Consider the following 16,948-nt stretch of genomic DNA (forward strand, 5'->3'; position numbering starts at 1 on the left):
CGAGAGCCAGAAAAACCAGGGAGAGTTACCATATTGCTCTTTTTATAGAGATATTTCTTTAAACATGTCATGTACTGTTATGCTTAGATACAGAGTTAAAGGAATTTGTCTTTAGGTCAGTGGTTCTCAACCTTCCTAATGTCGCGACCCTTTAATACAGTTCCTCATGTTGTGGTGACCCTCAACCATAAAATTATTTTCGTTGCTACTTCATAACTGTAATTTTGCTACTGTAAACAATAAGTAATTATATATGTGTTTTCCGATGGTCTTAGGCAACCCCTGTGAAAGGGTCGTTTGACCTCCAAAGGGGTCGCGACCCACAGGTTGAGAACCGCTGCTTTAGGTCATGTACAAGTTTGATGTACAAGTTTGAGGAGCCAAGATAGCCTCAAATAAGGTTATAAGATCTGATGAAAAAATTTACAAAATGGCCAAATGTATTTGGAATATCCCTTAGGCATTTTATAAAGGTGTTTGCACATAGTGATATTAGATATAGATATGATTATCATAGGAAGGAGTTAATTTGAATAGCTTTAGGCTCAGTGGTGAGATTGAATGATGGCTAATGCTCTTAAGCATATTTTGCAACAAGTACTTTATGGTATATTAGTGTTTCTTGAAAGGAAAAAAGTCCCTTTTCAATAAGTTTGGGAAATTCTTGGTTATACAAAATTCAGTATGTTTCTTCATTTAGTATATGACTTCCCAATGCCTTATTTACAATAGTATGCTGTCAGTCTCCACAATTGGGATATATAGTATGTAGTATTTTCCATAAAAAATTGACTCATGGGACATGGTTCCATGGGGGCAAGAACTGAAGTTCTTAGCTGATGGCCAGGAATCTGTGCATTAATCAATATTAACACCTTTACTCTTTAGCTCATGATTTATCATTAAGTTAAAAGAAATTAAAGGTCTTTAAAACATAATCTAAACATTTTAGTCGTATGTTTTTATTTTACCAGGGACATAAGTAATATTCAAGACATCCAGAAAAGCAGGGAATAGAGGGGTTCATCATATAAAAATAGCCTAAAAGATGAACTGAAAATCAACCATTCACATGGACATCTTAAAAGAAGAGTGGAGACTGCTCAGGATTGGTAAATCGTGGTGGTGGTGGTGGTATAGAGAAGCTGAAATTTGGCCATGGTAGTTTCTGTCAGGTGATAAAAAAATTTTTAAAAGCCAATCGATGTCTGTCTGTCTGTCTGTCTGTCTCTCTTTCTCTCTCCCCTACCCCCTCTCAAATCAATAAAAACATATTTAAAAAAAACAAGGATAAGTGACACACATTTGTCTTTCACTAGCAGCTTCTGGGAATGATCTCTGGCCTGTAGTACCTGGCTGTCTTTTACTTTTTTTTTTTGAGTGGCAGCTACCCCAGTTATTCAACAGGACAATATGAGGTATATTCTACTGGCAAATTTTGGTGTCCTAGAGCAGTAATTCCAAGCATTTTTTTTTAATTTGTAAAATTTCTGATCTGTTGCAGACCAAATACTTTTGTACAAATGCTTATCTTAGTTTGTATACTTGTCATGGTTCAGTAAGGAATAGCTTAGTAACCAACACTGATCCTCAGACCACCCGAGCACTGTTACTAGAGAAAGTATCACCACTTCTACCCTATTTTCAACTTGAAAATGTCTCATCACTCACAACTGCCTAAAATTCTTCCTATTGAGAATGAAGCTTTTTATTCCACAAGTGGAGAAGAAAAGTATTTAAAAATATAAAATCTGCATCACTGATTATAATTTTGGTAATATGTAGACTAGTAAACATTAAAAAAAGAAAACTGGGGTGATTTGGCAAATCTATAATAATAAAAGCATACTATGCTAATTAGAACGGACATCCTTCTGGACATCCCTCCGGGTGACCTTCTGGACGAAGCCTGAGCTGCAAGGGAAGCCCGGGTCCTGGGTGCCAGAGGGAAGCTGGTGCCAGCAGCTGGGGAAGGAAGGCCTACTCTTGCATGAATTTCGTGCATCGGGTCTCTAGTACATATATAATACTCTATCATAAATTCTACATAGCCAGTTGATTCTCACAGATTGCATTTGTTGATTTTTTTCTGAACTCATATCTATAGCCAAACCATGCTTGTAATTGATGAACAAGTGTAGTTCTTACATGATAGTTAAATGATTTTTAATACTAATGAATAACACAAAAGTCAAACAAAAAAGACAAAGATGTATGTTAGAATTTTATTGTGAGTGACTGCTTTGCTGAATTGAATAAATTTTTGAATACTGTAATAATATTCCCTCATTTTTTGTGCTATTTACAATGTAATAACTATAGAAATGATACACTGTGAAATATAATCTGCATTGTTAACACTTTCTGCATTACCTTCCTAAGTGTCTAGACAATCAACAAAAGAATAAATAAAGCCTTGATTTATAGCATTTGCCAATCTCCATGGTGTAAATGCTTCTATCATGACCATTTTCAAGTGATCAGTGTGATATCAGTGAATGTGGATTAGAGAAGAAATAAACTGACACACTATTATGTAGTAATTCATAGATGTAACCTCAAGAATGTAGATAATAATAAACTACAGTAAAATTAAGAAGTAATTACTTGAGCTGTGGCCAAGTTGGTTGATGCCTCATCCTGTTCACTAAAAGGTTACAGGTCCGATTCCTAGTCAGGGCACATACCGAGGTTAAGGTTCGATCCCCTTTCCTCTCTCTAAAAAATCAAACTTATCCTCAGGTGAGGATTAAAAAAAATTAATGACAAGTAATTTTTTTTACCATTTTTCATATAATTTATTTCATTGTATCTTTTTATGACTTAATTTTTAATAATTGCGTCGTTTAACAACTATCTTATGGATAATAATGATAAGTTCCGAAGTCATCATATTTAGGTGGTAGTGAAAGTGAAGGGGAAAGCATCATAAAAGGAGAAAATGTAGAGTGGGAAGGATCCAGGCACAGAATTTTGGAAAGTACTGATAAATAAAACGGACTAATGACATATCCTATGGCTTTCTTTGTAGTGATTTAGAGATATAAATATTTGAATCCATAAGAAGCTTATCTTTTTTATGGAATTAAGGAGCAAATGTATATGCACTTACAATAGAAAAAAAGTAACATATAAGTAAATGCATGTAAAAGTATATGCTGAAACTAAGGTTGATTTTAGATAATAGAGACTTTTTAGATATGTTTTATTTTTTTATTTTTTTATTTTTTAAATATATTTTATTGATTTTTTACAGAGAGGAAGGGAGAGGGATAGAGAGTTAGAAACATCGATGAAAGAGGAACATCGATCAGCTGCCTCCTGCACATCTCCTCCTGGGGATGTGCCTGCAACCCAGGTACATGCCCTTGACCGGAATCGAACCCTGGACCTTTCAGTCCGCAGGCCGACGCTCTATCCACTGAGCCAAACCGGTTTCGGCAGATATGTTTTAAAATACACACACACACACACACACACACACACACACACACTATATATATATATATATATATATATATATATATATATATATATAGTGTATACAGATAATACCGATATAAATAAATGCCATCAGGAACACATCTGAATCAAACAAAACTGGATTTACTAACTTGTGAGTGAGGGTCAGAGCACATCCTGTGTAACCTTGGAGGGTCTCAGTGAGATGGTGTTACAAGGGATTTATAGGATTTGGGTTTATGTTAGGTGATTTAAGGGGAGGTCAGGGAAGCAGGGATTTGCCCTGGATTGGATGCTCTCAATAAGCAGGAGTAATTCTGTGATTGGGTATCTTAATAACCCTTGACTAGAAGGCAGAAAGAACACAGCGGTGCCAAAACTGGAATTGGTAAGGATACCGACTTATTAGCCAGAAAAGGGGAGTGTTGGACCATTTTTTGGTTTGGACAATGTTCTTGTTTTTGTCTCTGTTCAGATAAAGTCACAGAGTGGCCTTGTCTGATATTGGTATTCTTTGAAATTGTTTACATTCAAAATAAAGTGTTATGAGCACCCTTGCATAGCTCTGAGTGCCAGGCCACCCCAACTCCAGCAGCACAGGCCTCACTGATAGTGACGGGCCAGCCTCTGGCTGCAACGGCTACTTTTATCTTCCTCTGTCCTTAACACTGACAGGGAAGAGGTTCAGCAAAGAGCTGGTGGCAGAAACAAATGTTGGGTGTCCTTAGGAAGTGCGATTGGGATACAGTAATGATAGTATTTAAGGGAGGTAGAAAGCTAAGTAGAGACCAGATGGTGAGTGGTTTTAAATGATCAACTCTGAATATAGTTCAGGTAGATTCTTAAACCAGGCTGAAATTAGTGTTTGTGGGCAATACAACTGCCTTTTAAAATTATTAAAATCTAAAACTAATTTTAATGAACATTACCTTACTATAACTCAAAATAACTAATTATTTCTCTTAAAGTATTTATCCATATGCTTTTTTACAAAATAACTAATTATTTCTCTTAAAGTATTTATCCATATGCTTTTTTACATTATTATTTTATACTCTGAACTTCAAAAAATTTTTGCTTAATTGTGCCATCATACACTTTATTCTGTGTTTTTACTTTGTTGGAAAAGGATCATCTGATATTTGTCTATGAGGCTATCACTTTTCTCAGAAGGGAAAAGGCAGTAACATAAAGAAAAGGGGAAATTTGGGGGAGGAATAATTAACAAGCCTCTAACATTGATAAGATGGTGTAAAGGAAAAGAAGAATGAAAAAATCTGAACCCTTGACAGTGATAAAATTAATCTATATACAGTTTCTCAGTTGGACAATATTATACAGTATTAACAAAAGTATGTAATAACCACCACTACTATTTCTACAAGATATTCTAAAAGTTGTAAAGTACACCTGATAAGATATTTTTATTTTGAAAGCTTTCATTGAAAGCTTTGATATTTAGTGACAATGATAGAAAATAATGATGAGGGTAGAATTTGCTAGTGGTAAGAAGCTCATACCCATATTGAAATCAAAGTTTATAATCTGCATGTAGCTGAGTTCATGTAAAAATTAGTAAAGGCTGACACTTCCGGGTTTAAGATGCCTACTCTCCCATTAGTGTTGGTGGTACTCATCGGAAGAAGCACTAGCTTTTCATCCTTAATTTATTCCCATGTGCCATTTTGATAGTTGCCTTTAAAAAAACTTGTATGATTTATACATGGTAATAAAATGAGAGAAAGTTTCCATTATTGGAGAAGACTGATCATTGAAAGATTATTTTAAACCTTTTTATATTATAAAATTTGAGTGCTTTTGTTATCTACCTAATTTGAGTTTATCATCTACAGAATAGTTTTAGGTACAATATATAATGCAAATCAAACCATACTATAAGAGAATATTAAAATTAACATGCCTAATTCCTGGCCCATAATTTTAAGTGTTAAGTGTTACAAAACTCCATAAAGAAAAAGCTAGAAATGGTTGAAGTTCATTGCAATAGATTTTTACCTATCATATAATTAAAGTCCTGAGACTACATTTCATTCATAAAGCATAAAGTTCAACTAAAAGAGAGATGTAAAATTCATTAATATTTTATCATTTTATTTAGATTTTTCAATGTTAAGCTTTAATAGAGAACCTATTTAAGAATGAACATACCCCCAAATAATTCAGGATTAGATGATTTACTTCATCTAATTTTACTCTTAGTATAGTAGTTTAATTTATTGGTTCACCTATAGGCAATAATAATCAAGTTATTATTTGTGATTTAAAAAATTTTGACCTTCACTATTTGTATTTAACTGTTCTTTTCTCTCCAAATTTGTCAGCTGTGTCATGTTACAACTGCATGTCTAAAAAATTAATTTCTTCTTGCCTGTGCATTTTCTCTTAGAATCCAATATCATCAATCATTCACTGATGTTGACATCTAAAGTCAATTTTATATTTGGATTACCTATTATTTATAAAACTAAAGATGCCTGTTTGTTTTATAAGTGAAATTATTTATTCCAAATATATTTTAACTTCATAGAGTACAGTTTATACATTGGAGATTATACATGTAAGCAAAGTGAGTAACTTATGTATAGATTAAATGTGTACGCATCTGCAGAATAGAATAAACCAGAATTTTTAAAATATTTTGCATGACCATGGTTCTTTTTTCTATGATCTGTATTTCTCTGATTAATTAGACTTAAGTAGCTTGTAGAAACTTGTTAGGAAAGTTGAAAGGCAAAAATACAAAGAAAATTATTTACAACACACTCAAAGGAAAGGGTTAATATCTTTGGAGTAATAAGAAGTCTTGTGAATTAGTAAGAAAAAAAGCAAGCATCCTTGTAGAAAATGGGCAAAGGGCAGGAATGTAGAAATTCATAAAGGACAAATATAGAAATTAAAGAAATCTAACTTTAAAATGGCATTTAACAGATGAACATTTGGCAGAGTTAATGTTATCATTTGAACAATACCTGATTTGGTGAAGTTGCAGAGAAATGGGCAGTCTCATATATCCTGCAGAGGTGTATTCTGATACAAGTTTCTACAGTATAATTTGGCAGTGCATGTTAAGGCCTCTAAATAAGATTTTTGTCATAACATTTTTTATTATAATAAAGAATTGAAAAAAATAAATTTCATCATGAGGTTATTAGTTAAGTTATGGACATCCATGTAATGTAATACTGTGTAGCCAATTTTTTGAAATGATGTTTTTAAACTTAGATGTCAAACTGTATTCAGAAGTGACCTTTATTTCCTTAGAAGTACTCTGAGAGGGGGCGGCCGAGCAAAACTCCATTCTGCTTCAAGCAGAGCAGCTTTCTCTCTACAGGAGATAGGTTTTGGGAAACTGGGAAACAATGTATAATGAAACCAATCTTACCATAGGCTAATTGATATGAACAAGAGTTAAATTCCTATTTATCACCAAACTTCTAAATAGAGACCCAAAACACTTCAAAAATACATTGAAATAAATGTGAGCTTATGCCCACCTTTAAAAGGGACTAATAAAAGCAAGTAAGATGATTATTTTCCAACCTGCTTATTCCAGTTAGGGTCATAGGTGGCCCAAGCCTATCTTGGCAGCTCAGGGCACAAGGTGGGACCCAATCCTGCACGAGATGCCCTTCCATCGCAGGGCACACTCACTCAGACTGGAACAGTGTAGACACAGCAGTTTCTTACGTGCACATCCTTGGGGTGTGGGAGGAAACCAGAGCACCTAGAGAAAACCCACGCAGACATGGGGAGAATGTGCAAACAGACAGTGGCCCTGGCCAGGAATCGATTTTATTGTTTCTTCTCACTGATATTATAATGAAACAACACTATTCAAGGACCTGCTGCATTTGTCTTTTATACAGAAGTTTCATATAAGAGTTTGACTGGAGGAAGGGGAGGAGATGGGTAAAAACACATCCTTAAGAGTGTTCAGTACAATGGAAAGATATTTGTGTTATCTCGCTAAATGAAAAATAGTGGAGTATAAAACATTGGTACATCTCAGTAGTAGGGTCTCAGTGTTTAAGTAGATGTTTTTAAAAATTTCTATCTACATCTGTCTATATTCATATGAAAAATAAAAAGTTTATGGGTAATGGTAAAAAATGGTTTAAAAAATGATAACAGGAGTGTGATGGGATTTCATGTGGTTTTTACCCTCTTTTTTTTTTAAGTCTGTATTTTAAAAAATGAATAGGTACTATTTGTGACAAGGGGGGAAAACAATAGCAGTCACTTATAGATACTTTAAAAATGCTATCACATTTACATACAAAATGACCTTTTAATATTTTATAGAATTTACTACATGCCAGGTACTGTTCTGAGCGGTTGGCATATATTAACTCACCTAATTCTAATAACACCCCTGTATAGTTAGTATTACAGTTGACCCTTGAACAACACAGGTTTGAACTGTGTGGGTCCGTTTTCTCAATAGATACTGAGATGTATTTTCCTTATGATTTTCTTTTTAAAAAAATATATTTTATTGATTTCTTACAGAGAGGAAGGGAGAGGGATAGAGAGTTAGAAACATCCATGAGAGAGAAACATTGATCAGCTGCCTCCTGCACACCCCCCACTGAGGATGTGCCCGCAAACAAGGTACATGCCCTTGACTGGAATTGAACCTGGGACCCTTCAGTCCACAGGCCGACGCTCTATCCACTGAGCCAAACTGGTTAGGGCTCCTTATGATTTTCTTAACATTTTCTTTTCTCTAGCCTACTTTATTATAACAATAGAGTAAAATATTCATATAACATACAAAATATGTTTTAATAAAATATTTACATTTTCAGTAAGGCTTCCAGGTCAACAGTAATTAAGTTTTGGGGGGAGTTAAAAGTTATATGTGGATTTTTGACTGTGCAGGGGGTTGGCCCTAATAACCCCCAATTGTTCAAGGGTCAACTGTATTATATACAAAGAGCTTAAGTAATATGACCAAGGTCACATGGCTGATTCAAACTACCTTGATACATTGCCTCTTGTTTTAAAAAAAATCCATCTCCTTGAACCCCAATTCATATTACTAATTCCCTCAAATGTCAGAAATAGCTTACAGATGGGAGATGTGAAAACATATGAGTTGTTGACATGTGTGAATATGTTTTCTATTTTGTTTGTATTTTCAGTTTTTTATCTGATCCTGCTAGATAGAAGTCTTGGCCTGCTGCTGCTGTTGCTTCATTCACTGCCACTGTCATATGCTGATAGGAAACAAGAGGATCTTCTAAGTTAATCAGATACCCATTCTTATTAAAACATTGCAGAAGCCTGTCAGTGGTAGCCCTGGCCCTGAGTTACTATGTTAGTTTTTAAGCAAGATGAGCACCACACTTACCTGGATATGCAGTGTCTCCATGCCGTGCCTCTGGAACACATATAAATAAATCATTTGCCCTTGGAGCATACAGAAATCATGGTTTCTTTATTCTTGAAGATGGCATGTCTTTATTTTTTATTTATCTTTTTGTTAATCTTCCCCTGAGGATATTTTTCTATTGATTTTTAGAGTGGAAAAGAGGAGGAGAGAGAGATAGAGAGACATCAATGTGAGAGAGATACATCGATTGGTTGCCTCCTGTTCCCGCCCTGACCAGCCTGCAACCTAGGTATGTGCCCTTGACCAGAATTGAACCCGGGACCCTTTGGTCCCAGGGAAGATGCTCTATCCACTGAGCCAAACCGGCTAGGGAGAGATGGCATTTCTTTTGGTATTATTTCCTGATCTAGATTTCCTACTGTCAGCAAGATTTATGCTTGATTTATGGTAGTAACAGATTTTGAGAATATGAGTCCCATATTCTCTCTTTTTAAAAATAATTAATGCTGTTTTAAAAAATATTTTATTGATTGATTTTAGAGAGAGAGAGGAAGAAGGGAAGAAAGAAACATTTGTTGTTCCACTTATTTATGCATTCAAAGGTTGCTCCTTATATGTGCCCTGAGAGGAGAGCGAACCTGCAACCTTGATGTATGGGGACAATTCTCTAACCAACTGAGCTACCTGGCCATGGCGTCCCATATTCTCTTATCCGTGACTGTGGGCCTTCTCAGAGCTAAATAAAAAAGCTGGGAGAGGTGTGAGTGCATTTTAGACACCAGTAATCCCTATGTATATGCTTTTTTTTTCAACAGAAGATAACTCATTTCCAAAATACTGTTTAGGGTTGGTGAGTGTCATAAAAAATAATTTGTCAGGATTCTAAGGGGAGAGGGGCATGTGTAAGATAAAGCAAGAGTTATTAACAAGGGTAATGAAGTGTGCTGAATGAGTGGGAAGAGAAGACGGGAGAAAATAAGTCTTGGGGACTGTGCTAATGAAAATATAGATATTAAAACAGTATTACTGAAAGATGATGAGCTAATTAAGGAAATACTATGACATTCCTGTGAATAAAATGAGCCCCTTCCAAGTTTTTCTTGCTAGTAAAAATCCATATCCCTAGCTGGAAGTTATGTTTCTTAGCAAGTATTTAAATATTAGAGAAAGGTGAGAAGAGATAAAATGCATAGCACAATCTTAAGTGAATGAAGCCCTTGCTTAATATTAGATCTTTTTCTTTCTGTCTGGTTATTTGGAACAATTTGTAATAATGTAAACATTGTAATGTGGCATACCTGGGGCATTGCCTTACATGTAACCAATGATTTATCCAACGAAAGACTTAGAGCAGAGTTGTGGAACTTATTTCATGCCTGGGAAGATCCCCTGGTTTTGTGACCTTCTGTGATCACTGGAGCAGGCTCAGCACTTGAAGAGATTCTCTCAATTTTTACAAGGAGAGTTTGTTCATTCTTTGCCCAACCTTGCATCAGCCATACAGATTTTCCTCCCATGGCATACAATATCCTGCTGTCTGATATATAGATTGGAAGATGAAGGTGGTCAGGTAGTCATGTAGTTAATATAAACATTTCAAAGTAATATATCTTATAGTTATTACCTATGTTAATTCTCTTGCATTAGTAGGACTGAGCAATATATAAATGTGATCGTTTTCAAACCTCCTTTGCAAAGTACCTCTCAGATCTTTAGGGCATAACTCCAAGACTGCGCTGTCCAAAATGGTAGTCACTAGCCTGTGTGACTATTTAAACTTAAACTAATAAAATATTTGGTTCTCCCGTTGCACTAACAGTATTTCAGGTGATCAGTAGCCACATGTGGCCTGTTAGTAGCTACCATCTTGGACAGCACAAATACAGAACATTTCTGTCACTGCATCACATTCTACTGGCAATCATTCAAGTTAATCAGTAATAGAGATTTCCTGTGTTAAACTGTAAAATACTATAAAGTTGGGCTTGTGGGAAACAGTATTTTGTAGGTACTGAAAAAGAACATTAACTTTGAAGACAGGAAACATGATCTTGTCCCAGCTTTGCCATTAACTAGTTATAAGACTTTGGGCATTTAATTTTTCATAGTTAATTTGGGATTTAATTTCTTCATCTCTAAATTGTAGGTTTAAAAAAATTTAGATATCTATTGTTATAATAGTTAACTTTGGGTATTTTTATTCCCTTAGATACAACTATTATAAAAGACCTGTAGTTTTGAGTGGAAGAGGTAATCCAAAGAGAAAGAAGTGTTGTTGTAGCTGATAAGAGAACCCTGCCCTTATTCACAGTTATTTTAAGACAGATCAGTTAGCTGTAGGAACCACTAAACCACTGCCCAGGAGTATGTTTTATGGATGCAATGTAATCTTCTCTGTTTGAGGATGTTAATTGTAAATTTTTAAGATTTCTTTTCCCAACATTGTCTTGTTTCCTCCAGGCTTTTTTTTTGTTTGCTTCTTTGGCTTCCTTCCTTTCACATTGAAATGTCTGGTGATGATTAGCTGTCCATTTTTAAGAGCAACCAGGCCATTTTGTTATGTGACAGTTTTACAAATGCTTTGATACCACATGCATGGATTGCCGTCAGTATAATTTTCTTTCCTCCCACTCACCAACCTTAATGCCAAATATTTTAGGCTTCTGCTATGGCTACAACTCCGTTCTAGATTCCTATTTCTGTAATACTCAGGTCAGTCTAGGTTATGTTTGCTAACAGTTTCAAGTTTTCAGTGGCTACACAATGAAAGTTCTGTCTCTCTCACACTACATGTGTGGTCTGCAGAGCCTTCTACTCATGACCTCACTTCAGGACTCAGTCTAACTGAAACTTCATCATGCAACATTCTTCCATGATTGCTGAGAAGGAAGGGAGAATAAGGCAGATTGTGCACTAGCGCTTAAAGCTTCTACCCCAAAGTACCCAAGCCACTTCCACTCACATTGCATGACCAAAGCAAGTCATGTGTTCATGCCTAATTTAAAATACAGCGATGAAGTACTACTTGCCATTTGCCCTGAAGAGGGTAACTAGAATATGTGTAACAGCTGTAATGGCTACCACAATGGTATTCCACGTATGCATGTTCGGTAATTTCTTTTTTAATTTTTATTTTATTGATTTATTTGTTTATTTATTTATTTTATTGATTTTTCAAGCGAGGGAGAAGGGGGGGGGGAGAGAGAGAGAGAGAGAGAGAGAGAGAGAGAGCTATCAGTTGCCTCCTGTATGCACCCCTACCAGATTCAAACCAGCAGCAGACCGGTTATGTGCCTTAACCTGGAATTGAACCTGAAACTCTTCAATGTAGAGGATGATGCTCCAACCAGCTGAGCCACACAGGGCCTATAATTTTGTTATGCTCTTGCTATCTTAATGAATTTTACAGTATATGTGTCTTCCAAGAGTGAGATGTCTAAGCTCCCTTCCAGCTTCAACTTCTCTGGCTTTATGATTTAGGAACTGCTCCTCACCCTTGACAACTTGTTGAAAATTACTATGTTCAATAAATGTAGTGAAAATAAAGATATTATTCCATACAATATGGGAGCTATTTTCCTCAATAACAGTTTCTTTAAAAAAAGAAAGAAAGAAAAGAGCACTGATTCAGAAGCTTAAAAGAATTGTAGGACATCTTTTATTGTGTTGAATTGCTGACAACATTTATCGTTTGTACCTTGAATTATAAATGCACAATTTCAATATCTTAAATGACCAGATTATTCAGCTGATTTAAGTGTTCTTTCTTGGTTGAAAAAAAATGTATATTTTAAAGTTTTTAAATCATATTACTTTATGTTATCATTTAAAAAATATGTCAGGACCTTTATGTCAGATAAAATTTTATTTCTATTTATTTTATTTTAGTTCTATTTATAAAATTTTAGTTCAAAGTTTTATGTTCAAACTTTTAAAAATGTTACTACTAACATTTCATAAGCCTAGTAACATTGTAGTGCCACATTGCTAAATCAATAAGCCTTTCCCTTATCAATACCTGTTTGTCCCTCATAATCAATTTAGTAGGTTATTTTAAATGATATAATTTTTTTCCAAACGTCTAAGTCAGTTTACACTAAAAATAAATTAATAGCTTTATTTTCATTTTATATTTGAAAATGACATTGTCTCTTGAGAGCACCCATATCAACACTTTGCTAAATTTTATTATTTGAAGCTCATGTATGTTGGGATAATTTTCATTTTCCACAAGGAGTACCTCAACAAGAGCCTGTAGCCCTGGCATGAGTTCTGACCCAGAATTGAACCAGCAACCTTTCAGTGCACAGGATGATGCCCAACCAACTGAGCCACACCACCCAGGGCTTGATAAGAGTGTTTTAAGATCTTTTGTCCTGCCCAGCCAGTGTGGTTCAGCATCAACCCATGAACCAGGAGGTCATGCTTCGATTCTCGGTCAGGGCAATGCCTGCGTTGTGGGCTGGATCCCCAGTGATGGGTGTGCAGGAGGCAGCCTATCCGTGATTCTCTCTTATCATTGATGTTTCTATCTCTTTCTTCCACTCCCTCCCTTTCTAAAATCAATAAAAACATTTTTAAAAAACTTTTTATTTTTTATTGATTTTTTACAGAGAGGAAGGGAGAGGAATAGAGAGTTAGAAACATTGATCAGCTGCCTCCTGCACAACCCCTACTGGGGATGTGCCCACAACCAAGGTACCTGCCCTTGACCGGAATCGAACCTGGGACCTTCTAGTCCGCAGGCCGATGCTCTATCCACTGAGCCAAACCGGTTAGGGCTAAAAAAAAACCTTTTTAAAGAACCTCTTCATTAAACAGGCCGTGTGCTGAATGCTTTCACTGTTATTTCATTTGATCCAGCTACACTACTCTCTACCCCTTTCTGTCCATCTTGGGTTTCAGTTTAAACAATTTCTCATCTTCAAAGCCTTTTATGATATTCTAGAGTAAATACAGGTACTTTTTTTCCAGTGTTCCAATATACATGGCATATAAAACTTACCATATTGCATTATAATGTATCTATTTTCTTATAAGGCTACAAACCTCCTGAAAAGAAATGTCATAATTTTTTATATACATCTCCATGCCTAAATCCATCCTTGAAACGTAGCAGGATACTCAATATATATTTGAGACAGAGGGAGAGAATCAGGGTGGTGGAGATCAAGGCAACCACCGAGCACACCAGCCGGGCCTGAATAGGTGCTTGATACCTGTTGGTTTTCTCCTACCTCTCCCGTACTTGTGTCAGCAGGTAGAGGGGCAGAATGGGTACTTATAAAAATAGCAGTAACTGTTCATTCAGTGTAGACACTGTTCTTGGCATTTTACATCAATTATTTGGAATCTAATAGTAACTGTACTTTGATATTTTCTACTCTTAGAAGATATCATCCCCAGCTGATAGATAAGGAAACTGGGGTTCAGGGTTTTTGAAACATGTCTATGATAATGCAGTTTAGGTTTTCAGTAGTGGGATCAGGATTCAAACCCAGCATTCAAATCCAGCTTTAAATATTGTGCTTTCCATTATGCCTTTTTCAATGCCATTCCAGTACTCTTGCCCCTTTTAGTGTGTCCTCCCCAGTTTTGAAGTACAGGCCACAGGGAGGGGTTTATTTAAGGCTTCCTTTTAATTTCAAGGAAAAAATTTCAAGAAAGCTAAAAAAAATCTCATTCTTTTCTATCCTTTTATGTGAAATTTAATGATTTCTTGAAGGTTAAACTGGATTTTAGCTATTTAAGTAAAATTTGATAAACATTGACTTCTACGATGCCACCACATTTCTTTAAGCTTCTATTTTCTTTAAGGATTTATATTAAATAAGAACTAAAATCTTGCTTCTCTTCAGTAAATTGGGAAATATTAAAAATGTGCAGAGAGAAATCCCCTTCATTTTAGCATTGGCAAAGAAGTTACTCATTTATTCCCATCTATGTCCACATAGACAGGGTGAAGTCATAGAATTTCTTCTTAAAAGTGTTATAACAAAGGATGAAGTTCTGTGTTCTGTAACAAAAAGAAGAGAGGGTGACTCACTCAATGGTAAGCAATTTTCCATGCTTGTACAACACATTAATTGTGCAGACAAGGCTGGATCCCAGGTCTCCTGACATGTAGTCCAGTGATCTTTCTATTGTGTGAGTGTGCCTTGGGCTTAATGATTCCTGGAATATCTTGGCATGCAGGTTAAAAGCATATAGTCCTTAAGAGTGTTGGTCATTACTCATGCCTATTGTGTGATATCTCTACTACTGCATATTATTACTGTGTAATAATTAATGGCCCTTCATTAGTTGTATATTTTTAACTGACTCTTTTAGAAAAAATTAGTCTTTGCCTCATAAAAACAATAAAAAATAAAATGAATTTGCATTGGTTTTTCTGCCTACTAAAATTACCTATTACTCCCAAAATATATTTTTTCTAGCATACCTGTATCACCCAGCTTTTTTGGACTGAAATTCCAGTACAATTTAACTTTTAATTATATTTTCAATATACTTACTAATAATGGAAAGAAACACTTAAATTTATTGTTATTATAGTTAGAGAAAGTCATCTATCAAGGTTTTAACTTGTTCAAGAAGTAGTGGAGGGGGGGAAGCGAAGTTTTGATTTTTAGAGTGCTGTTTTCCAGCTGACTGTGTTAAGTGATCCTTTCTGTGACAAAGCACTTGGCACAGTCTTGCAAAGATGTTTGTGTTACTTTTACATCACTATCCATTTTAACAATAAGTTGTTACATGGGGCAGGTAATAATTTATAGCAGGTGATCAGTATGACTCCTGAAGTGTTTTGCAAAACCAATTCTTCCTTTCATTTTTTTAGTGTTGTTGTAATACTCTCTTGCTAAGACTATGACAGTTACCTTGTCACAGGTATGCCCACATACATTCCTCTCCACACATACACACGTTATTGCCAAAGATATATATTTAAAAACAGATTTGATATTACTACTTCTAAAAATAAAAAAGTATCATTAGATCTTTATGTTAGACAGAATAAAACTATGATGTCCATCAACAATATCCATCGTCTGGCTCTCTAATTTGCAATTTTCAGCCTCATTTTTGGTTACTCCCTTCACAGTAATACATGCAGTTAAGCTCTTGCCATCCCCAAACATGTATTAGCTATTCTGCTTCACAAGCATATGGTTAAGCCATCAGCTTAGTATGGATTACTACTTTCAATCTCCATTAAAATCTCACACTCTCTTCTTGCACTCAAAGTTGTACCTCCTGGAAAAGCTTCCATACTGCCTTCCGCCCAGTATAGGCTTCTCCTTGGTATTCCCATTAGCTCTGGGACGTTCTCTTATGATATTCATTTCATAATTTCTCTTCCTCCATCTTCTGTATTCTTTCTTCCAGGAACACTGGTTCAAGTTGGATATTTGTGGATTTTTTATATTTCTTCTGTACTTCGTGTTTTTTCCATCATATATACATACATATGTATATATGTATATATATATGTATATATATATATATTAAATATATTTTTATTGATTTCAGAGAGAAAGGGAGGAGAGAGAGAGGAAAAAACATCAACGATGAGAGGGAATCATTGCTTAGCTGCCTTCTGCACTCCCCACACTGGGGGTTAAGCCCACAACCTGGGCATGTGCCGTGACCAGGAATTGAACCATGACCTCCTGGTTCACAGGTCTATGCTCAACCACTGAGCCATGCCGCTGGGCTATCATATATTTCATTGCAGGGGGAGGGGGGTCTGTTTATCTATGTCCTAAGAGATTTTCTAACCTTTTACTTCCATCCCATTTAATTTCAACAATCATTTTTAACTTTTCGGGAGTATTTTTCAAATTCTCTAGTTGTTTTTGTTCTTGTTTTATTGATGTCATATTATCTCATATCTGTGGAGATACTAATTGGATGGTATATAAATTTTCTTTTGTTCTCTCATTTATCTTGACCTTTCTTCATTATGCTGCATGTTTTGTGATTCTTGGTTGACCCTTCAGATGTATGAATGAGAGGTAAGAATGAGGGATAGGGATGATTTAAGGTTGAATGGGTAGGGAGCTGGCTCTTGCACCAGTGGCCTCCTAATTGTTAGAATGAATAGGGGTTTGTGTGTCGGATCCAATATTT

The 16,948-nt window shown here is 35.4% G+C and overlaps 1 protein-coding gene across 1 annotated transcript in view; it reads left to right on the top strand.

Annotated features, from left to right (window-relative positions):
- Positions 1 to 16,948, top strand: part of LIN28B (lin-28 homolog B) — a gene marked incomplete at its 5' end in the record, with an annotated part of 69,039 nt that overhangs the window by 19,987 nt on the left and 32,104 nt on the right.

Source organism: Myotis lucifugus, unplaced genomic scaffold (assembly GCF_000147115.1).
Source record: "Myotis lucifugus unplaced genomic scaffold, Myoluc2.0 scaffold_340, whole genome shotgun sequence".
Taxonomy (NCBI): domain Eukaryota; kingdom Metazoa; phylum Chordata; class Mammalia; order Chiroptera; family Vespertilionidae; genus Myotis; species Myotis lucifugus.